Source organism: Emydura macquarii, unplaced genomic scaffold, assembly GCF_026122565.2.
Source record: "Emydura macquarii macquarii isolate MOO-44397 ecotype Brisbane River unplaced genomic scaffold, CSIRO-AGI_Emac_v2 contig_1363, whole genome shotgun sequence".
NCBI lineage: Eukaryota > Metazoa > Chordata > Testudines > Chelidae > Emydura > Emydura macquarii.
The window spans coordinates 7,587,814-7,612,986 of NW_027131500.1; the positions used below are offsets into that span (position 1 = coordinate 7,587,814).

The window sequence follows — 25,173 nt, forward strand, 5'->3', positions numbered from 1 at the left end:
TGTACGGATATAATGGTGATAACCTAGTGTCTTCAGTTACTGCTGGTAATGTGCATTGTAGTTCAATAATTTTTACAGGTAAAGTTAATAAAAATGAAGTATATAAAACAAACCTACATCTCTTCCACTGACGTTGATTCAATAAAAACGTTTTACATCACCTAATTGAATTAATAAAATATGTAACTGTATTTCATTTCTAGATATTATTAAATAAGATACATTTAAAACATAAAATGACATATAAAGCAGAGTAATGAATTGAAATTATATACCATCCTTTAAGCTTTCACATTTGTGATGGAGAATAGTGTAATTCTAATTGGTTAATATTGATTCTCTAACTAAAAGTGACCGATTTGTTAGTGAAGTTGTATTCCCTTTCAATTCTCAGTTATACATAGCATGAAACAGGTTGAAGCCTGTTTCAATTTGAGAGTCAATTAATAATGTGACTACTTCTAATATATAAGATTAGTAGAAACACCTGTGCTAAAATAATGCTTTAGCCTACTGTTAAAGTCACTGGTGGGCTCAATACCCTCTATATATCTCAAGGCAGATGGCAAAATGAAATGTAATTATGAAGGTGGTGATGGTTCTATTCCAGAATCTTAAAAGATCTAGGAATATTCAGCCCAATTAGTCAATAGTTATCTATTTGCATTTAAACTTTTTACTAATCAGAAGTATAAAGATATACATTTTTGATTCAGCAAGGTGTTTATACATGCACTTAACTTCACACAGGAATAGCTCAATTTAAAATGGGATTACTCATGCATTTAAAGTTAGACACATGGTTAAATACCTTGCTGAATAAGGACCAATATATGATGACAATGAGAGGAGAATTCCTCTTTTACAAGCCTAAATACTCAAACCATTTGATTCAGCAATATTATTCACAATAAATAATTCAAACAGCTCTATTTATAAACCACTGTATAAACCAGGGGTTAAAAACTAGAAACATTAACTAACAGAATTTGCTATTGCTATAATTTCTATTTATTTCCATGAAGCCATAATAGTCTCGACATTTTCCCCATTCTGGAAAATGTTTCTTATATGAAATTATTTCCAGCTAGCCCATTCCCACACCTTGTCCACAATATTTTTTTCCAGGGGCCTTAAGCATGTTGTAATGGGCTGTACATCACTTGCAACAAAAATCCAGAGAAGAATGACATCAATCAGCCAACAACAAGGCAGTAGCTTAAAGAATCAGATTTTGTAACATAACTTTGCATCGTCTTTACATGATACTGTAATGCAACATTTTTCAAACACTTTTAAAAAACATGAGAACTACTTCCAATCTAAATGGGCCCACATAATTAACTCAATGTCCATAGAGTACATTTTCAGATCAACAAACGAGTGATTATCCACAGATGCTCACTACACTGTGTGAAGTATTGCATTATTAAAACCTTCACACAGCTGAATATGTAGTAATTCAGACAAACTCAGAACAAGCTCAACTCAAAATTAAATGTAAGGAGCAGACTTTAAAGTTCTTTAACTGATTATCTAGCTAGATGGATGATATAGTAGAACTAGTCACACATCTTCACCACAGCCTGTTTTTGGTGACGTTTCATTTAACAAATCTTCTGACCAGCTCTATTAACAGATAGAGATTAGTAGGTTGCACCACATACCTGGTTGTGCTGGCTTTAAATCCAATACATTTTAAACTCACTTTGTACTATATGGAACTCACCACTAAGGTATAGGTGTCTCTTACAGAATCACTTCGGCCATTTGGACTTTGGATCTCTTCCCGAGACGAGTGTGAAGGGTGTTGTGATGGTATGTAGAACCCCTGGGGTACCACGAGGGAGCTGAGACATCACTGACCCTTCTGTCTGACCAGCTTGAACTCCCTCTCACATTGTGATGCTGAGACAAGCCACAAACCATTGGCAGGTAGTGTATTTTTGCAGCCCTCCTCAAGCAGTGATCAACTCAGTTCAATGAACGTTTTCCAGCCACTCATTAACCAACAATAGATAAATTCCAGCTGTCTCCTCAGCCCAGGACTACTCTGTCTACATTGGTCAAAAAGCCTGACTAGTGAAGATTATTATCCAGTCCGCCCTTCCTCACAGGGGAAGGAACGTGCACCAGCTTTTGTTACTGAGCAGTTTGCCTAAAAACACTCCACTCAAAAACACACTGGTTAAAATAAAACATTAAACAAGTTTATTAACTACAGAAAAATAGATTTTAAGTGATTATAAGTGGCAAGTATAAAGAGATTAAAAGTAGTTACAAACACAATAAATATAAGATTGCAGTCTAAGTTCTACACAAGCTCTTGAATTAGCAATGTCTCACCCTTGTTAGTTGGTATAAGAAGTTTCTTAAATGCAGGTGGGGCAACCTTCCTTGCTTCAGACTCCCCTCTCAAAGTCCTTTGTCTGCCAGATGACCCTTCAGGTGTTCAGTTGTTTTGGGAGTGAAGCCAAGTGATGATGTCATGCTCCCCCTTTTACAATCTGTTTCAGCTTACTAGAACAGTCCACGCATGTGATGTGATGACTGCTTCCCATTGGTCAAGCAACCCCATTGCAAACATACGTCCTACAGTGAAGCCTTCACTGTAAACAATTCCTGTTAGTGGAATATATTCTTGAGTGGGTAAGAGAGCCATTAAAGCTGTCTGGCCACACCATTGTTGTGCCTGAAAGGCTGTTTGTGGAAGTTTCCCACTTTGCAACATGTTCTAATAGCATGCTCAACGTTTCATAACGTCACATACAAAGGTAGCACATACAATCCAACAAGCTATCAATGTTTAGCAGATTGAGACTTAAAATAATACCAAACAAGGCATACCTTTTACAGAACATATCATAATTACATGACATTGGTGACTATGGACTTTCTGGGGTGTTGTTCTCAGACACAGGGTGTCAGGTGTGTGATACCATTTTATTCTTGTTTTTATAAAGCAGCTTTCCTATTCATTAATATGCATTGAATTACTTTTGCAATGATTTGAAAATCATCAATAATTGACAAGAGATCTTATGAGTTTATACCAATGCTTTTGAAGTAAGTAATGGCAGAATTTCTTCAAATAAACAGTAAATCCCAAAAGGAAGCTTTAGTTACTAGAGTTTTGCAAAATTACCTCCTACCCCATTAGTTCTTAGTGAGTCAAATATTAATTTTTGCAACCATCTGTGAATTAGCTCAGTGTGAAATATTTTGAAATGCCACTCCCAATCCTATTGTTATCTAGTAATCGAAGCATCAAAGAAACCAAAAATCTTCCCTGTGGGGCTTGCATGTCTGCACTTGTTTGTCTTTTAAGGGATCCCCTTAATGCGCTTGTAGGTTGTCCCATGGTTCTATTTTGGTCCATGGCTTGCCAAGGAGAGATCAGAATGTCAATTGTGCACATTGCAGATAGCCATGAGTAATGGGGTTATTTAGAGCTGTTCTATCCCCAAAGGAACCCAATCCCTCCTAGAGCTCCCAATACACAAGGTAGAACACACACTGCTTCATCCTCTCAATGGTCCTTGTTGTGTGTTCTGCCTGTTTTTCTGGCTTATGCAAAAGTGAGGCAGGGATGTGGCTCCATATACCCCCTCTAGAGTGGGTTGCACCTCTAGGAGACAGTAAAGAGGAGCAGGCATTGCAATTCCTTGAGTACAAGGGCTTCATTTATCCTTGCACAAGGAAGGAATGCTCCATCAGGATCCTTCCTTCTTCAGCCTGTCCTTTATACCCCTGGATAACCTGGACCTTAATTTACCAGCTGGCAGAAGTTCTTCCTGAAACTTCCATACATTTTCTTTAAATTATTTGTTGCTCTGTTCCAGTGCAATAGTGTATCATTCTTTAAATACCAGTGTGTCAGTGGAACACAGGAACTTCTAAGCGGACTAGGTCTATACTACAAGCTAGGGGTGCATTTGCCCCATCTCACATATTTATTCTCATGCTAGCTCAGTGAGAGCTAGCATGCATGTAAACCATAGTGTAACCACAGTTAGCATCACCACAGTTTGCAACAGCTGCACCACCACAGCTTATCCAGGCCAAGTACAAAACCATCCAAAATCAGTGGGTACGTACTCAGCATGGCTAAGCTGTGCCTCCACTGTCACTACCACATCCACACTGCTATTTATACTCATGCCACCTCAATGAGAGATGGCTCAAGTGTGTGTATGAAAGCAGGAGGAATCACAGCCCTAGCTCAGTGTGGATATTGTCAAGAACGTGACTCTGGCTGCATGAGCCAACTCTGGATCTATTTTTTTTTTTTTTAATTTTTCATCTATGGCACACGGGAAACCACTGAAGAGGTGAATTACTTTCAGCTATTTTCATGCAACTGATGTCCACAGTATTATCTCTCCCACAACATATGGAACAGTGAATTTCTGCTAAAAGTATTTTGCAGCTTTAGTAAAAAAGGATAATTTTAACAAGGGAAGAGTCTGGCATAAAGTGACTGCCTTTAAATTTAGCTTTGGTACTGTCCCTAATTCATGGGGTTTGTCTCTCACTTTTGTCCAAATTGAAAAAGGTTTGTTAAACTGAACATGTTATAATGAAATGTTTTAAGCCAAAGTTTTGCAGGCTGTAGGATGTTATCAGGGCTGATTTGTCCAAAATTTGGCCTAATTATTTTCTTACCTCTGTTTGCAAAAAGCATGTAATTCTTTACACAGTTTATTTTTCAGAACAAATTATTTAGTTCCTCACTCAGCAAAACACTTAAGCATGTATGTGTGTGACTATTCCCATTAAAGTCAACAGGACTACTCATGTGGTTAAAGCTAAGCATGTGCCTAAGTTCTTTGTTGGATTGGGGCTTCAAAGGATTTCCCCTCCAAGAGAGAAAAAGCAATTCAGTCCTAGCAAGTCATCAGCAATCCTATAAAAGAGGAAAGTCTCCATGGAACTTAAAATGAAAACACTGGAAAGGAAATGAGGTTTCATTTCCAAACTTCCGGTAAGGAGTTATTACATACTGCAAGGAGAAAAAAAATAGGTTTAAAAAAATTAAAAACCACACCTTAACTGTGTGTGCTTTTAGACTGCTTTAAACTGAAGGTTTATGCAAATGTTCCCTGCCTGCTGATCAATTCTCCAGTAGCCAATTGTGTTGTAAATTCATTATCAAACCAAGAGGAAGCTTCTGGAAAAAGTGGGCAAAAGCAGCTCTTTGCAACTCAAAAAAAAATCAATATTTCTGTACAAATGTAGTTCAGCAAAGCACTATATATTTTGGAATAAGTAGTGAGCTGTGAAATTGACAGTTGAATGGAGTAAATTGGACTTTTTTCTTTTTTAGTCCTAAGACTACTTTTAAGGCCTTATCAGGTACGACAGTCTGAAGTAGCTTTACACTATATAGAGAGGAGAGTATGGGGATCCATTTAATACCATCTGTGAAAACTGAATACTGAGAAAAATAAACAGTAAATTTCCTGTAACTGAAAAGAAATTGACACTTTAGGAACTGCTTTTTGTCCAGTTTAATAAAAGACTTTTTCTAGTGATACATTGATAGTTGTGAAAAGCCACCAACAGAAGTCTCCAAGTGTGGGAAGCCAAATTACTTATTTAACTAAAAAAGGTGAGGGGAAGAGGGAGAGGAAGAGCCATGTCCTTTAACAGAAAGATGTGTTGATCTGCAACTTAAAGTTGTGTCAGTATAATCAGGTCAGTTGGGGTATGAATTTTTGTCTAATTTTATCCAGGAAGAACACTAGTGTGAGCAGTTATATTGGTATAAAGGTGGCATAGGTATAGGTACAGATATTCACCTCCCTGGATGTGAATAGCTATACTGGTATAAAACCAGTAAAAATGTAACTGCACCCACACAAGGGGGCAGAGTGTACCACTTTCATTACATCAGTACACTTAAAGCAGTACAACTTTCTAGTGTAAACAAGTCGAGTGACACTGGTGGATACAGTACAGTAAAGTATGGGAGTAATTATGGAAATATAGTATTAAATAGAACATGCTAAGTGTGAAATAGATGTTTCCAGAAATCTGATCAAACAGTCTGAACTGGGTGTTCGTGCAGATAATAAAAGCACTGGATCGTCTCTCAGCTCAATGTGCCTCCCTGTATATATAGATTAGATATGCAAAGTACATCAATGTTTCTTCTATTCCTTTTCCAATAGTCTGTGGCTCAATCATTTTATTGTTATTTTCCTCGGTCTATAAACATATAGCCCAGTTCCCAAAGAGCTGTCCAGACAATCAGAGTACAAAATAGCTACTTTATCCAAAATATATAGTTTACCAACAGGTTTTCATTTGGAGTTTTAAAGGGCTCTGGATACAAAAGTGTCCTTTCCAGCCACATCCAACAGAGTGAAAATGGCAGCTAGCAGTAATGTGGTGTCCCTTGCACCTTCCTCTTCCCTCCAGGCTGAAGTCTCCTGTTTCATTTCTGGGAAAGAAGCATTAAAGATTTCTGTCAGCAGTGGGCATAGTTATTCTGCAGTGCTGTTTAGCAGCCAGCAGGGACATGGATCTATACTCACAGGTGCCTGGCTCAAATGTTTTTCAGAGTTTCTCCTGCTTTTGTGTCAGGGATGGGAGAGCAATATGGTGAATATCAGTGGATATAGAACAGTGGGGTTTTGCCTTAAATTCAGCTCTAATTCAGCTGACTCCTTCTGCAAAGTAGAATGAGAACTCTTGACAGTTATCAGTGCTCTAGCCCAGTGTTTGGATTACAATCTGGGTTTATTAGCTGGTTCATTATGTAGACTAGCTCTGTTGGCTAGGATGGTGAAGGAGTAGAAGGCTCTCTTGTCTTCCTTTACAGTGGCAGTGTATCCCTGGAAGAAGTCTTGTGATGCTGATTGATTAACTAAAAGCAGGTCTCATGCATCGGCATTTTAGTCTTCTGTTTATACTCTTTGATGAAATCAGTATTCGTGAACTTCTTGGTTGTCATGGGGGTGTGACAGAGGCTGAATGAAACTAAGGTGTTGATGGCTCTGATCTCCAAATAATCGTACTTTTCTGCCAGTTTGTCACCAGAACTGTGGGTACGATGCTCTTCTGAGGCAGATTGAAAGCTAGATGATTCAGGAGCTTTCACTGCCAAATCAGCTTGGCTGGTTCACTTCTCTAGTGTGATGGAGGGAAAGCCGTGCTCCTTACCGGGATAAATTGGTGGTGGGACCAGGAGAGCAGAATGTTTGTCATAACCCTAAGTCCACTACCATCCTGAGGTCAAGTCCTTCCTGTGTCTGGCTGGACAGTGAGAAAATTATGATTTTCATGCAAGCGAGGTCACATGCAAGGCTATTCTGGGCCTTGTTTACTTAGGGTTTGCAGTCTCTAGTAACAACGAGCCTGGGATGCCAGCACCATGCTGGGCCAATGGTCCATTTGTTCCTCAAGGAACTCCACAAAGTCTGCTCCTGCCAGTCTAGATCACTAGGATTCCAAGGTTCCTTTTCTCTTTCACCTTGCAGGCCATATGGCTGCCTTTGTACATTTGGAGGATATTATTACTGATAAACAGTATCTTCTGCATCAGATAACATAGGGGAACAGGACTGCTACTCTGCCTCCTTTTTTTAAAAAGTTACTTCTGGCTCAGTCTGAGATCTTTATTTGTCTGTGCTTCATTGAGTCATCTGTGGGAACCAGCTGTACTAGAAATTAGCATAAACAGAAAAATATTTGTGGAATTTGTGTGGGGATGCTTTTGGAACATTGGCTGGCTAGTCAAACCAGCAATTTCCATTTTCCAGCAATTGGACAGTTACTAGTAATGTTACAGTGACAGTGGCCGTACTAAGTCAGCTGCTTAATTTCTTTCATGTGTCACATGGGTAGGCAAGAGGGGTCCATGCAAGAAGTACAATATATTTCCCTTTGGCTTGTGTTGTCAGAATCTTTAATAAACTGCACCATCTGGAGATAAATACCTCAAGCTCAGCCTTGATATAACCAGGTGATATCTCACATCTTAAGGTTAGTTTGTCAATAAAACACTCTACACCATTATTTTTCCCTTAGCATTTGTATAGGAGTGTGTGCTGTTTTAAAGACATGCCTTTTCTGAATACAAATGGGAATAACTCTGAATATCAGAGTTTAGAAGAGGCTATGAATACCAGTGTCAAGACCTGTACTCATCTCTATGAGCTTTTCTATATATAGTCTTATTTTAATGCATGGGTGGCACACTAAATCATGAAAAAATAAGTAACATGTTGCAGCTGTGACGTGTTCCTTTAACAGCTGCTGTGACATGATGGGTAATTCTGCTTCCTTTGTCACATCAGCCTGTATTAAACCCTTGTTTCCACTTGAAATGATATGAGAAGAGTCATGCTAGCCTGGGGTAATGTGAATATATTATCCCACAGTGGCATGAAGGAAAGTATCACCTCTGTGAGTGATACTTTTCCTATACAATTTAAAGTACAATAATGTAACAGAGGCTTCAGTCTATCTACTCTATAGATCCAGGATCCTGTAGTGGTCCAAGAGAGATGAAGAAATCATGGGTTGAAATGTGAAACATTTAGCTCAAGAGTGTGTTTGAAAGTGAAAAACGTGGTGGGAAATTGAGTCTATGAGACTTATGAAAGTTCAGTGAATCCAAAAGAACAAGAACTCGCTCTCTTTGGATGATGAGTGAAAAAGAGCACAGTTGCTTGGTTGGTGGGGTAAGATTTTGCCAGCAGCTGGAAGAGGGTGCATAAGAATTATTTGTTGGTGGAAGTGGTACTTTGGTACATAACACACACCTGTTTCTTCACATACCTGAACTTTGCAATTTTGGTTGGAACAAAGGCTTTCAAAAGATAATGCAATTACTAAACCACCAAAATAGAGCAACAGTGTCTACCACAACATGGTACTCTGGGTAGGAATTCATTTGATTATGTCAAAAAAGGAACTTAACCTACCAATATGGGGCAGTCCTTCACTGAAATATAGAGACACTGTGCAAAGGATCTTCTAAAACCAAGAAGTAGTGTAAAACTCATATTGCAGAAGCAGACTGGAAAAGTGAGGCTTCTATTATCCTTTGATTCCTTCCAAAAGGACACTTCATGAACACACTAAGAAATCAATAACATCTACTTGACCTGTGCTTGGCTCACCACCAGGTGTCTCCTGTTGTGCTGTCTTTGATCTGTGCTGGATTCTGCAGAGTGACACATGCCCAACATGCAGAGCGGATCAAAGGCAGTATCTCAGGAAGGGCATGGTGGCAATGGGGAAGCACCAACACTTCTTTCAGTCAGTACCAAGGTTAATATCAGGAGGAGGGTGAGATTGTACTCTGCTTGGTCCAGTTTGCACCTAAAACATGCAAATTGTTGCTATTTAATCTCTCATGTAGTCAAGGGCACTATTGCATTTAACAGTTACATGACATATAGTCTTACATATTTTGCCACAAGAGATTTAGCTCTCTGCATTCTCATATAATCATAGTCCAAGTGATAAAAATTGACTTTCCGAATGCACCAATATAGATTGAAGAGCTTCAAAGATTATTTTTCCTTTCATCAGGTATATAGCACAGCGTATATTTTCAGAATTCATGCACAGAACAAGATGTGGAGCCTGAAGTGTCTGTTGGATAAGTACATATTTTAAATAAATATAATCTCGTAAATCATGCAACTCATGTTTTTGTATCTGAAACACATACACCCACACACCCTGCACAAATTCATAGATTTTAAGGAAGGAATAAACCATAATGACCATTTAGTGTGACCTATGAACAGAGGCCACAGAATTTAATCCAATAATTTCTGAAGGGAGTCCAAGAATCTGATTGATCTAGATCACAGGTTCTCAGCCTGACAGTTCAGGAGCCTAACAAGTTTCAGAGGGTCACAACTACCCTTCCTTTGGTTATGGATTAGAAAGCAAAAAGGTCCTTGAATCTCTCTGTTGTAAAGTGGTGTCACAATGTTGAAAAGTTTAAGAACTGTTGATTTATATTTAGAAAAAACCAATCTCAATTTAAAAGTCTCTAGTAAGAGAAACCACCACATCCCTTAGTAAGATGTGCCAATAGTTAAATCAATTTTTTTAATTGTCTTTTTTCCATTTTAAATGTTGCTAACTGCAGCTTCCCACGATTGATCTTATCATGCGTCTATCTGCAGCTAAATTCAAGAAATCTATGGTCAGAAATCTTATCCCTGTAAAGGTCCTTATAGGCTGATTAGGACACCTTTAATCTTTTCCTCAATAAATTAAATAGTTTGAACTCCTTAAAAGACCTCATCTCTCATAGTAAGGTGTTTCCAGACCCTGAGTCATTCCTGTAAACTTCTCAATCCTCTTTAATTTTTCAACTTAATTCTTAAAATGTTGATACTGATACTGGACAAAATATTCCAGTAAAGGATATTGTTAAAAAATAATCTTCATTTTTGAAGTTCCTATTTTGTTTTCATTTTTCTCATTGTTAATTTTATTTAATGAGTAAACTGTATTGATGAGAGCACAAGATTATAGATTATGAATGAAAACTTCTGCCCTCTATCCACAACCTCACTATTGATTAATTGTGTGACAGTAGAGTGAAGAAACTGCAGTATATGGCAAAGATTATATTGGCCCCCCTAAAATACTAGCCTGCTGTTTACCAGTTAAGTTTACAATTTTTAAGACCAATGATCAGAATGATTTCTTTTTCCTTGTATAAGATCCAAAGGAGGCAATTTTTTCTTTGATGCAGACATTACTGCAATGTCCTGTATATGGACATGGAAGTCAACTTGGACCATGAAAAAGGTGCAAAATGCATCCTCATTAAGTTGTTTTTAATCCATGTAAAAAAGAAACATACTGACAAAGCATATGCTGTGTTCTCGTCTAGTGGCTGGTTCACTAGAGGAAAACAGTCTACCACTGTTATGAGCTGATGAAGTTACCTCTTTGGTTCAAGTGATGGAGGTCTCTTCTTTGGAATTGACAGTCCTGGGTTCATCAGCGGCTGTTTATTTTATAGAACTCCAGTGCTTTGGCATCTTTGTTGGCTGCCTGTTGGTTTCTAGGCACCAGCAATCAGGACATACAAGAAAGCCCAGTCTCTAGGCAAACTGATGAGCACAGAGAAACTGCTTAATTGGCTATACCACCTATTTGTTGGAAGAGAGTCAGCAGCCTAGCTGTTAAACCCAGAAGCAGCAGCTTAAAGCATTTGTTCATGGTGGAGATAACACCTACACCTGCTTATTCCCAGCCTTGCACCAACTTTACCTCAGTTCAGGTAATTCCATATGGACCCTGGGCTCTGATCCCTGACCTCTGACTCCAGCTTTGGCCATGGGCTCTGACATGCATCCTCTGCCTCCGGTTCTGATCCTGAGCTCTGACTCCTGATGCCTTTTCTGACCCGTTGGCACTATCCCCCACATCCTGGTCACTGATGCTAGGTAGAGTAGAAGGTGTTTTTAAACCTACAAAGGTCTAAAAGACTTGGGACCCGACTACCTAAAACACTCCCTTTCTCCCTGTGCCAAACTGGTGCAATTTAGATCAATGTAGGCACTCATACTGGAGCACCCTTGATCTAAATGTCCTCATAAGACATTCCTTGTGAGGCACCCTTCATTGGAATTCACTCCCACCTACTGGCACAAAATACCACAAATATGGTTGATCACACTGCAGAGTCAAAACAGGCAAACAGTTGGTGGAGGACTAGTGTGATCTGGCATGTGGTCTTCACACCGTTCATGTCTTTTACTGTTTATACACAACTTCAGGTGTGAGGCAGGGATGTGTTCTTGCCCTGGCACTATTCTGTTGAGCTGTTGACTGGTTATTTGGACTTGCCACTCTATTCATCGGAATCAAGGTTAGCCAAGAGTTCACCAACAAACTATGCGGACAATGCTGCCCTGCTTGTGAAGAAGTCAGAATAAAATCCAGCAGAGAAAATTTACACTAAATATCAGTAAAGACGACAGTGGAACAAACTACTAAGGGAGATTGTGGAATCACCTTTACTGGAGATGATTAAAGCTGGATTTGACATATTACTAATTAAGAAATAACATTCTATGATTGAGGGAGATGATCTAAATTACATTTTAAGAGGGTCCTTCCATCTCAAGCTAGTTATGGGTACTTTAAAATAGATAAAATTCTGAATCTCTCTCTGTTTCCTTTCCATGTTTCTAGAGGATATGGAAGGGCATCAATTTCATAGACAATTGGGGACAGATCATATTGAGGGAAAAGGCCACAGAATATCCTCTTAAATACCCTCTCCAAAATATGGACACAACTGTGCTACCACTGAAGTCAATGGCAAAGCTCCCATTTAGTTCAGATGATGATCAGTCCTTCAATGGGTTGCAGAGAGAGAGTGGATGAGCCCAGGAGATGGAGAATGATCTCTGTTAAGCAACAATCTCCAACACCTCACAGACACAAAAACTGTGTAAAAGAAAAAATAGGACTTGTCCACGCTCCTCAAAACGTAGGCACACTGCTTTAGAACAAATTCTAATACATATATTTTTAAACTTCCTGCCCGTCTGTTCTATCCTTCCCTTTTATATTCTAGCTAGCTCCAAGACATGTTGAGAAAGTCATATATTGTAGCCAAAGTACTTAGCTACTTTAAACTGTAATTATTATGTGTCTTTAGTCAGTACAGTAGTCTGATCTAAATTAAACAGGATTATAGGCTTCATTTTGCTCTCACACTGGTGATAAACAGGAATACCATTGTAATCAAATGGGATAAAATTAACTATGATAAGAATCAAGAAATCTGACTTCAGAAAGTAAGAATGCAAGTCATCTTACCTTTTTCTGACCTCTGGCTGAGAGAATCCTTAATTTTTTGGTGTTATTTGTGTGGAAATACTTAATCCATTGAAAACTGGAACCAACAAAATGAAATGAGAAATTTTAGTCATTTTTTTTTAAACTTAAGTTTAATACTGTGATAAGAGTTAAAAAAGTGTTCTGTTACAGAAGAAATCATCCTGAGAACTCAGCTGGCTGTTTCACTCTACTTAGCTAAGAAAGAATTCAGCAAATGAAATAAAGCTGTTAATTGGCTCTTATAAAATGCTTTTCAAGCATAGCTTCCATAGTACTTTACAAAGGAAAGTATCGATATTTAAAAAGAGGATGCTCTGAACAATCAATCAGATTATTTGGGGAAGTTAGCCAGATGAATCCTACTGAAAAAAAAAACAATGCTAAGTATTAGAGGAAATTTTCCATAAAGTTTCATTATGTTATAAGCTATATTACAATTTTTTCAAATAAAACTGTCTTGAAGACCGAAATGCATTTGAGAATTCTAACAGTGTAAGGAGGAAGCTGCTTTTACATTCTGTTTCTGCCATTCCATTCCATTCAGATTGAATTTAAATGAAAAGCAGCTACTGTAACTAATCTGAAAACTTCAGCACCGTGTCATTTTTATTCATTAACCTTACATGACAGAGTATGATGCAACAATCCAGGGCTTATTTTTTAAACAGACCACAATGCAGCCGCCTCCTTTTTATGCATATTAAACTAGACAGATATTTTTAAAGCTACCATTTGCATCCACAATTGCAAAAATTACTAAATATGTAAGATGTTGATAAGATCTTCTGAATCCCAGGTAGCTAACTGAATGGACAATTTTTTTTCAAACCATGGCATCCCTTTGTGAACCTGCAATCTTTTACGGATGTAATTTAGATGTTTAAGTGACAGATTTTGTTACTAAAACACTGTTGGCACAAAAAGCCAGGTCCAGTAAAAGCCATCAAGTATAAAATATCAAGCATCTGATGTCTTAATACTTTCTATTCTGCAAATAGTGATTTCAACATTTGGAACATGGCCACACCACTAGTCTGAGAAACTTTTACTTTTGCATGATCCATTGCAGAATTAAGACAATATCCCTCCGCAACAGCAAAAAGATTAAAAGCTATGATTTAAACAATGGTATCAAGGATAGAGGCAATCGGTTTAGCCTTGATTAAGAAATTAAGCTAACTGCAACTTCGTGACAAGACAAGAAGTTCAGGAAGGCTGCAAATTTCCAACCAAACTGTTGAGGGATGATTGAGTGGTTATTTGCCTTTTAAAAAAAAAAAAAAAAAAATCTTCTTTGCTTCTTTGCGGTGTCTTGGTAAAAAGAAAGATTTTAATATTGATGTGAAGTAATACAGAGCACAAATAAGGGAAAATGGCTTAAGCTTATTAAGGTTCAGGTTTCACATCAGTAGCACCACCCCCAGCTCCTTGTGCTTGGCAATGCTCTAAGTATCCCTTCTGCTCCTGTCTTAATAAGCTCCAGGTTCCAGTTTAACAAGCCAGATGCTCTTTGCTGTCACCACCTGGGTCCCTCTGCATCTGATCTCATTGACACTCCCACCCAGGTCCCTCTAACACCCTCTAGGTTGTCAGTTTCTTTTCTGACCCTCTAGGTTTTTCAGCTCCTTTCAACCCATGTTTTTTAGGTCTGATGGCTTGATGATAACCCGGGGCCTTCAGCTGCTCCTTATCACCATCTTCTTGGTCTCTTCCCTTCCCCATCATATTTTCATCATCCCCCATCATGTTCAGGAGTTGTGCATTCAAGAGTAAAGCTGCTCTTGTGGTTTGATCATATGCTTCTGTTTTCTGTGACTTTTCCATCAAGACAAGCCTCCTTGTAAAGCCCTCAACAATACTCAATTTGGTATTGAAATTGAACAGCCATTTAACCCAGGTAATTACAGGCCTGTCAGTCTCATATTGATCCTGGGTGAGATAATTGAGTAGTTTATAGGACTCAATTAATAGAGAATTAAAGGAGGGTAATATAATAAATGCCAACCAATATGGGTCTATGGATAATAGATCCTGTCAGACTAACTTGACATCTTTTCCTGATGAGAATACAAGTTTGGCTGATAATATTGTGTTGATGTAATAGGCTTAGACTTCTGTGAAGGCATTGGACTTGGTACTGCACAACATTTTGATTAAAAACTAGAATGATATAAAATTAACATGGCACATATTAAAATAGATTAAAAGTTGACCAACCAATAGGTCTCAAAATATAATTCTGAAAGGGGAATTATAATCATCAAGCGGGTGTGTTTCTAGTGGGATCTCATAGTAACAGTTCTTGGCCCTATACATTTTTATTAGTGACCTGAAAGAAAACGTAGAATCGTCACTGAAAGTTTGCAGATGACAAAAATTGGGAACAGGGTAAATAATGAAGGGGACAAGTCACAAATCAGTGAGCTTAGGACAAGCAAACCATGTTTTAACGTGGTTAATGTACACATATTTAAGAATGACAAATGTAGGCCATACTTACAGAATGGGAAGGGGCAGGAATTTAGCCTGGGAAGCAGTGACTGAAAAATATTTGGGGGTCATGGGGGATAATCAGCTGAATATAAGTGAGAGACTGTGGACAAAAGAGCTAATGCAAGCCTGGGATTCATAAACAGGGCACTCAAGTACTAGTAGAGAGGTTATTTTATCTTTGTATTTGGCACTGCTGCTGGAATACTGTGCATGGTTCTGGTACCCACTAGTCAAGAAAGATGGAGAAACTGGAGAGTTTGAGATAAAAACCATGAGAACAATTAAAGGACAAGAAAATATGCCTAACAGTGATAAACTCAAGGAGCTCAATCTGTTTATCTTAAAGAAGTTTAAGGGATGACAAATAGTGTCTGCCTACATGGGGAACAAATATTTGAATAATAGTCTCTTCAATCTAGCAAAGAAAGCTATAACATGATCTAATGGCTGGAAGTTGAAGCCAGACAATTTCAGATTGAAAAAAGTGTGTTATTTCAACAATGAAGGCAATTAACCACTGAAGTAATTTACCAATGATCATGGTGGATTTTCTATCACTAGCAAATTTTAAATCAAGATTGGACTTTTTTCTAAAAGATATGGTCTAGGATTTTTTTCAGGGACGTTCTATGGCCTATGTTCTCTACAAGAGGTCAGACTAGATCAAGGGTGGGCAATTTTTTTGGCCTGACGGCCACATCAACATTAAAAATTGTATGGCGGGCCATACAGAGGGATGGGAGGGAAGAGGCAGGGCTGTGGGTGGGAGGGGGAGCGACTGCCACGCAGCGCAGCCCAGGGCTGGGAGCAGCTTCAGTCAGGGCACTGCTGGGCCCACATGGTGGGAGAAGGGGCAAGACTGGGAGGGGGGAGAGGCCACTGTGCTTGGGCCAGGGCTACGTAGTGGGAGAGGGGTGGAGGGAAAGGGTTGGGCTTGTAGGGGAAGCAGCCGCTGCCACACCCCAACTACCAGTTGATCTGGAAGGCCTGATTAAAAGCTTGAATATGTGGCCCACAGGCTGTAGTTAGTTTGCCCACCCCTGGACTAGATGATCAAAATAGTCCCTTCTTGCCTTAAAAAAATATCTATGAATAATTGTTCTAATAATGAGACAATTAAATTAAAGCCAAAAGGCATCATTCTGCATAATGCAGATTAATATTTAATCAAGCCCATAACTTATTGGTTGAGCTAGAACCTTTTAGAAAGACATCTACAATGATTTGTTAATAAGAGCTAGCGTAAGTAATGCAAATAATGAATCAGTTTGATTATTTCTGAGAAGAAATGTCTTCCTGAGGGCTTGTCCACATGGAGGACTTATTGCATGGCTAGTCGGGTTGTAAATTTATAATGCAAGCCCAAGCATTCCATCTGTCAGTGCTCTGGTGCAGCAGACAACTGCCTCTCTTCTACTTTTGCTTCCTCACAGAACATAGTTCCCGACTGTTCCACCCTAAAAACATTCTGGTTAACTGAGAGGACAATTCCCTGAGTTTTGATTGGCTGGCCTAGGCCTTGAGCTATCCATCACACATCTGTTTATCACTCCTCTAACTGCCATTGTTCAGTCCCTTTCTGATAGAAAGACAAGAATGGCTTTTTCAGAATCCCTCACATGGTTCCCTTTGTCATGCAATATTTTTTAGGATTCTCTCTTTTTATCTTAAATACATTATTGCAAGAGATGAATGGCTGTGAAAGATTGCTACCATGTTTGTCAGACCATTTACCAGTTTTGTTAATGTTTTCCTGAATATCTCATACACCTAAAACACTCCCAGAATGAATAAGTTCTTCACATGTAAATTTGCTCATGAATGAAACCAATCTTATGAACCAACTAAGAAATTCTGCAGTTTTTGAAGCAGAATGCACTTGTTATACATTAGGACACCAGCAATCCATTTCTTTTGAGACTTTATTTTCTATTTCACTAAAATCATGTCATAGAATATACGTTAGATGTACATATAGCATATTGTGTTGATATTTTCAAAGACATGAGACTGATAAAGACATAGGCATTTTAATTAATGTGAAGGTACAAATGACTACATTGGTACATGCAGTCTTAATGCATATGGGAATGGGAATGATTAAACAAACATGCAAGTTTTACTAGGACTAAATGGGTAGTCAGCAGTGAGTTTGCTCCCTTGCCAGCATCTGTCAGTGAGGTTATATAAACATTTAATCAGACTTCATATAGAAGCATTAATGAGTTTGTTTTATTTTCCAGCTGATTTCCTTGATTGTATTTCATATATTCAAATAGATTGTCAATCTTCTTTCATATGGCTGGTGTACAGGTGAAAATGTAGTTGCTGCTCAAGTTGATTGAACCAGATGGCTACATCAAGAGAGTGGCAGAATTTATTGCAGGGATGCCTCTTTCATATTTATTGGACAGTAGGTGGTAATATGTTTGATGGTCTGTCATGGAGAGCCACACTCCCAGGCTGGGAAGTCCTTGATTTTCCATTTGTGCATTAAATGTCTGCATCTACCATGGTTGGTTCAGATTTGGATCAGAGTTGGCCAAGATGTCTGTGGGAGGTCAAACCCAGGAACCTTCTGTGTGGGATCCAGCATAAGGTGTTGATTTTTTAAGTCTTGTTTAGTCCAATCTGCTTTCCAAGCTTCCTTTTGATCATAGCCTGATTGCATGAGGCTAAGCGAATATATCCAGGCTTGCGGGACTTTAGGCATTGTCAAGGTCTTGGTGGATAGGAAGACATCTGTTTTCTGAATTCACTGAGCTTCGCAAAGTGTCACAGCAGTTCGGTGTATCGGCGGGGGAGTGAGGTGAGAGAGAACAGAAAGCCATGGTGTTAGTCAACTTAAGGGTTCCTGTGATGCACCACATCACTATATACAGCGGGGTGTCAACAAGTTGCCTGTAGCTGTATCTGCTCCAAACTGGTGCGCAATATTCAGCTGCCGAATATACAAATACCATTGCAGATGTTCACAACACTGATACCGATGCACCCCAGATTGACCTAATTCAGAAACTAGCAGGTACAATGAAGTAGGATTCATCTTAAACTACTTACCAGTAAACAGTAAAAAAAAAAAAAAAAAAATGAGGGAGTAAAAAGATGCACAGCCTGAAAATGTTGCACATTCGCCTCACTACATAGGTACCCATAAAATACTGATTTTGGCTGAGATTCTCATAGGAGCCTCTGAGAACTGAGGGCTAGATTGACAAAGGTACTTAGGTGCCTAACTGCCACCTCAGTGCCATGTACACCATTTAGCCACCATTGACTGTCTCAAAACTCTGCTCAGCTGCCACCTAGCCCCATTGGTGCCTACATTTCTGAAGGTGAGCACCCACAAAGCTGTCTAAGAGGTGAGATTACCCAGTAGCTAATGAGCTACTTGGAGCCAAAGCTGAATCCACAGCAGCAGTAGGCACCTCCCTTCTGCCTGTCAGTCTAGCACCTGGAGGCCCATATCAATTGGAGTTAGGTGCCTAAATACCTTTGAGAAGTGGGCCCTAACCCCCACCACTTTCCTCTGAATTTCACTCCTGGAGAGTTTTAGGCAGCTCCCTGCTCAATTTGTTTTATTTTTGAAAGAGAAACTTCCCTCTTTTAAGGTGTGCTTTACACTGTAATAGAGAAAGATAATTTAGGGACAGGTTTTCAAGAGAGCTGCTCGTCCAGCAGCTTCCACTGTGATGTCTGAAAAACAGTCAGTGTTATGACAGGAGGAAGATTCTTTAGTTTACAATACCCAGTTAAAGTATTTCATTGTTTTAACGTTTGGTTAGAGCAATACAAGAATTTATACTAAACTAAGATTAGCATTACAAATTACCTATCATTACACATGCACTGGTGAGTTATCTAGAGAAACCAGCAATAGCTTTAAATCCTGGGCAGCATACTTGGTTTAATATGTGAGTGAGTAACTTTTATGGTTACTATTGATCAAACTGTTAATTCACATTTCCATAGCATTCTATTTGTTTAAGGCTTATTGGCAAATTCATAAAGATCTGTATTAAAGGATCCATAGTTATATTTTGCTTCCAAAATCCTTGCATCAGAATAGAATTTAGTTTATAGTGATGAATGTATTCTAACTGTGATAAGACTGATTTATTGTGATCTGCTCTATTACTTAATATATTTTAACATCTTGGTTTAAATTAATTCACTTAAACTTTGTAAATATAAAAATATCTTAAGAATTTGTGTCTACAAGGAATTCATGAGAAATGTGATACAGATGAAGGTTTAGTTAAAACTACTGAACTAGTGAGTGTTTTATACTGTACCTACAAAAATGGTTTTATAAAGTATCTACCTGCCACTATGTTAAAAGTGGTGTCAAAAGTGTTAATGGAAATATAAAACTACATTCTTTTGGCAGTAATGGGAAATATTCTGCTCTGTTTGGATGACATTAACTCCTAATAGGCCACTGTCTACTCCATCTGCAAAACAATAATTTTGCTGATTTACTTGTTGCACATGGAACCAATCATTAATGACAAAAGTAAAATTGGCTTCAGAACATTTGATGCTGTGCAAATAATTCAACTTCATGGCCTATTTCTTCATGTCATAATGAATTATGCCCTCCTCACAGAGATTACATGAATCAATAGGTTGCATGAATGAACACAATATGTCATGCTTCTGTTAGTGAAATATTTAGCAAAGTATAATTAAACTAGGTTGTAAAATCAGTTACTTGCTGATCATTTTACCTGAAGTTGGTGGAAATAAAACAAGTTTTTGTGAATATGTATTATTTTCTTAGTAGGATGAAAACTATACGTAGTTGTAAAATTACAGAGTTGGTAGCAGTAGTAATTTTTTCTTCCATTTTTGAAATATACCTTCTACATAAAAGTTATCTTGTATAATGAAATGTGTAAGCTATTGATATAGGACTTGATTCCGTAAGGTGTTCAGCAGCTTAAATTTCCACGAACTTTATGCCCATCAATATCTTTTAAAAAGATATATGATAGCTCAAACAAAAGTTATGGGCCTGATGCAGAAATTGCTTGGTGACGTTTTATGAGCAGCTAACTGGAGGATGGCAATTCCCTTTTGTAACAGCTTTCACGATGTCTGTGCTTGAACAAAAACAAAACCTTTAGAACATTTTTGCAGAAGGAATGCTGTCAAAATGTCTTTTCAAATTGAAACCTGAGCTTTTTGCTTTAGGAACTGTATTGAAATAGTTGTGTGTCTCAGTCAGATTCTATAGCCTGGTGATTAGGGCACTGGACTGAGATGTAGAGACCAAGGTTCATGTCCCTGCTCCTTCCTGTTCTGGGTGATCTGAGATGAAAAGTTATGTTCTAAGTCTGAATCTGTGGCAAAGCAGGGATCTTGGTCTTCCCCAGCCCAGGGTCCCACCAGACTATAGCTAGTTTCTCTGCCGAGTTTTGATGAAATAGCATAATTAATTACATTTGGCTGAAAATTTACTGACCAGCTCTAGTTCCATGACCTGTGTGATACAGGAGGTCAGAGTAAATCATAACCTCTTTTTGGCCTTAAACTATGAAATTCTGTGTGGTATGAAGCTTGCTGGGGTACACAAGGTTTAAGATACGTTGCTACCACTTGCCTTTTGCTTGAGGAAGCCTTGACTGTACCAGCCAGGGGTCAGCTCCCTGACTCCACTGGCCATAGGTGCTGCCCTCCATGTCTACACAGGCTCATGATAGGCAGTCTCCAACCTGCAAGCCTTCTGCACATCCCCTAGAGTTACCAACCCCTGATCACCATTCATAGATCACAGAATCAAAGATGGTTAGGGTTGGAAGAGCCCTCAGAAGGTCAACTAGTCCAATCCCCTGCTCAAAGCAAGACCAACCCCAACTAAATCATCCCAGCTCCTTAAAAGGAGCAACTCACACGAGGTTACCAGTTTGCCTTAAGACCACTTCGTTTAAACACATGTTTATAGTAGAGACAAGTAAACATTTGTTTAACAAAGTATTGGCAATAAATGATTACATGCAATGAAATCAGTTTACCTTTTAGAGCCTACACTTAATTAACAAGACTCTCTCTTATCACCCGAAGCCTGAGAGGCATTTTTCAGCTAGGGTGGCTGTGATTAGCTTTCAGAAGCTAAAACACGCTGACAGTTCATCTCCTTGGTGAAAGATCCTGGGTGCACCTCAGATCCCATAGTTGTATCCCCAAAACCCATTCTCTTTCCTTGCAAATAAGAAACTAGCTGTTTGTTTTGGGGTTTTTTGCTGCAGATCTTCTCCCATGAGAATTCACAATATCTTCATTAGCATCAGTCTCAGTAATGCAAATAGATGTACACTGAGATACACAATGACCAGTCAGTAGATCAGCATCTACTTCCCCCTGTCTGAATAGAAGCCATTTATTACCTTTGGGTGGCCTGTCAACTCACATACCTTAAGAGCACAGTTTTCAGTATAGATACATAATTCATTAAATATCATCCATCCAGACATTTTGCGTGATTATGATCAGTAAGCTACTGGCTCTCAGAGACACCTTACATGCCATCCTCTGGCAAACTATTATATAAATACCTAACCCCCAGGAATCTCTGTAAACCCCTCAGCAGACCTTATGTCCTCTGCTGGTTTGCACCAAGGGCTCCCTGGTCATAGTAAGTACTCAGTAACTTCATTTGATGCAAGAATGGTAAATATGAAGTTACTCATCTGCTGCCACATCCCGTATGTAGTGAAAAATGTATTCCATCACTATGGGATAAACTGGAAAAAATGTACCAATATTTTGCACTCTCATTAGTGATTTATGAAAGTCTACAGCAAATGTGATCTAAACAGTCAAAAAAATTGCAGCTGCATTTGCACATGGAGTATATTTACATAACCAAATATTGTGCATTCTAATGTAGATAGGAATTGATGTGCAAAAGTAATGAACAGTACACCTGCAAAGATTTAATGTGTGAAAAGTAAGTCAAATGTTTAGGATGACTTTTTTCTTCATAGGCCACATTTAAATCCTACAGAAAAAAATTAAAAACATTGAGAATGAAGAACTACAGAAGACAAACTGTCAGGCATAAAATGCTAATTCATTTTTTCTTATTTTTAGTGCCTGCCTTCCAAAATAATGTTCTATATTAATGTAGGGCTGTGCAATGTAGGTCAGTGATAGTGCTCATTCTGCTTTAATTACACTTTCATGTACTCTACAGTAGAAAGTTAACACCTCATGCTCCCTATATTATTGTACGATTCTGCTTAACAGAGGAGGAAGGGTGGAAAAAAAGCACAGCCTGGGAGGCCAGAAATTAGGCTGTGTTCTAATCCCATCTTTTATACAGTCTTGTTCATATTGAACAAGTCATTTAACTTCTCTCTGCCTTAGTTTGCCCTCCTGTAAAATAATTTTTTTTTTCAAATGTATCATATGGTTTGATCAATCAATCAATCGCCTGCAGCATACTGAGAACTCACTTAGAAAGCACTCTGTAAACTGGGTTTTTATTCACTTGAAAAAGCCAAAAGATTGAACTCTCATCCAATTCATTTTTGCTGCCTTTCCCCAGAAACATTTCTTTCATCATATAAGTTTGACTGAAAGCATAAAGATTTCACAAAGACTTGAAAGCACAATATGTATTTCACTGTTCATTTTGGCAGAGCATATAAGATGCTCTACACTCATGAGTAGTATCAGCATTTCTGTGGTTCTTGAAAATGAGTTCTCTCTACTTCACTGTGTATGCATTGGTGGAGATGATTAAGAATTCATCTTTCTTTCTCAGCCTTACAAGATCTGTATCCTGACATTAGCACATGGGATTGTCAACACAGCACTGCTTATGCACATAAAAGGCAAACCACACAAAAGTGACTTAGTGATGAAAAATTTTCCCAGATGGGTTTTTCTTTCAGAGCTTTCTCAAGATTGGGTGGTACCCCCCACTCCCCATAGCTCTTAAATTGGGATCCCCAGGCTTAATGTTTATGATGACTTTACACTAACTTTTTTTTGGATTCTAGTCTGATGGTAAAACCTAAGTATTGTAGTGATTTTTTCTTTATCCCTCAGATGACTGTATTCAAACCAGATTATCTACTTGCTATGAAGTTATTTTCAAATCTCTGTCAGGTGTGTTTTGATCTTCTCTGCTTGTTCCTATCCCTGTTTTATTAACTACACCTACATTTTCTTCTCTTTGGGCAGAGTTCCCAGAACTGAAGCAGCAAGGAAGAGACACAGGGTATAGGATTTTACCAATAGTATAATGCCTGTAAGTGTCAACAGATGTGACTGAGCCTGCTTTTTTTCCCCATCATTGGGAATTTCTTGCAGAAAACCTGTCACTTTCTGCATTCTCCAGCTGTTTCTTCTTAATACATGTTTGACTAGCACCTATGTTATACTAAAACTAGAATTCTATTTTATTGAGTGGGCAAAGTGCCACCCTAACAGATGGCAATGAGTAGCCTAGATAAATATGTACAACATTTAAAGTTGCATTTCCAGACAAGAATGTTGAAGCAGATATACATACAGGACTTCCGGACTGAATGTTCTTTGAATGCTTGTTCTTGTCCATTCCATTGTAAGTGTGTACACACCTCCGTGCATGGTTACCAGAACTTTTTTCCCTTTAGCAGTACCCATAGGGCAGGCTCTGGGGCCCCCTGGAACACCGCGCATATGCCGTGTATATGAGGCACTGCTGGCCCTACACCCCCTCAGTTCCATCTTTCTGCCTGTGACAGTTGCTGGAACTGCTACGACTTACATCGTAAGTGTTCTCAATCCCTTTTGTTCTCCTTAATCGTTTGCTATTGTCTGAGTTAGATAGATTAGTCCTTAGTGATGAGGGGTGTGCTATTCGAGGAGCTAGTCTCCTCGGTCACTCTGGTATCAGATGCCTTGGACTTACGGTGGGGGGGGGACTATATCAGCGTCAACCTCAGCACACAAGGGGACTGATCGAAGGAAGAGAGGCGCATGAACATCAACGTGAGAGAGTTACAGGCTATTTGCCTAGCCTGTGGAGTGTTACTCCACTTTATTGCAGGTAAAGTGGTGCAGGTGCTGAGAGACAATACAGCAGCCATGTACTACATCAACAGAAAGCAGGGAGCCCATTCCTCAGCCCTCTGCAAGGAAGCAATTTGTCTGTGGGACCTGGTGGTGAGGCACAATTTTCACATAATAGACTCCCAATTCCCTGGAGCGAGGAATGATGAAGCGGACTGCCTCAGCAGATCGTTCTTACCCCGCCATGACTGGTCGCTTCACCCAGATGTGATCGCTATGATTTGCCAATGGTGGGACTCTCCCTAGGTGGATGTGTTTGCATCAAAATGGAACAGGAAATGCCCGCATTTCTGCTCCCTCCGTGGTCTGGAGGCTGGGTTGCTCTCCAATGCCTTCCTGCTGCATTGATTGGGAATCTTCTTGTATGTGTTTCCACCCCATTTCTCTTCTTTACAAAGTCCTGCTAAAAATCAAGAGGGACAAGGTGGATGTTATCTTAATTGCACCGACCTGGCCATGCCAGCACTGGTTCAGCATGCTGCTGGACTTATCGATCACGCCCCCCACTAGAGCTACTGAAACGGCATGATCTCTTGTCCCAGGACCACAGTCACTTGCTACACCCAGACCTGGACTCCCTACACCTCACATCCTGGAAGCTCCATGGCTGAGCGCAAATGAGCGAGCCAGTTTGGTGCAAGTCCAGCAAATCTTGCAAGGTAGCAGGAAACCTTCCACACAGGTCTCATATCAGGCAAAATGGAAGTGATTTACCTGTTGGGCAGAGTCCTGGGGAATTTCGCCCCGGTTGTCGTTGATACAGGCGATCCTGATGTA

At 39.1% G+C, this 25,173-nt stretch overlaps 1 long non-coding RNA gene across 1 annotated transcript in view; it reads right to left on the reverse strand.

Annotated features, from left to right (window-relative positions):
• Positions 1-24,763, reverse strand: part of LOC137155584 (uncharacterized) — a 109,115-nt gene extending 84,352 nt beyond the window's left edge. Inside the window, exons 1-2 of the long non-coding RNA XR_010920554.1 lie at positions 24,575-24,763; positions 12,817-12,892 (exon numbers count right to left, since the gene is read on the reverse strand). This is a non-coding gene — a long non-coding RNA (uncharacterized lncRNA). The remainder of the gene's footprint in view (positions 1-12,816; positions 12,893-24,574) is intronic.
• Between the last annotated feature and the right edge of the window lie 410 nt (positions 24,764-25,173).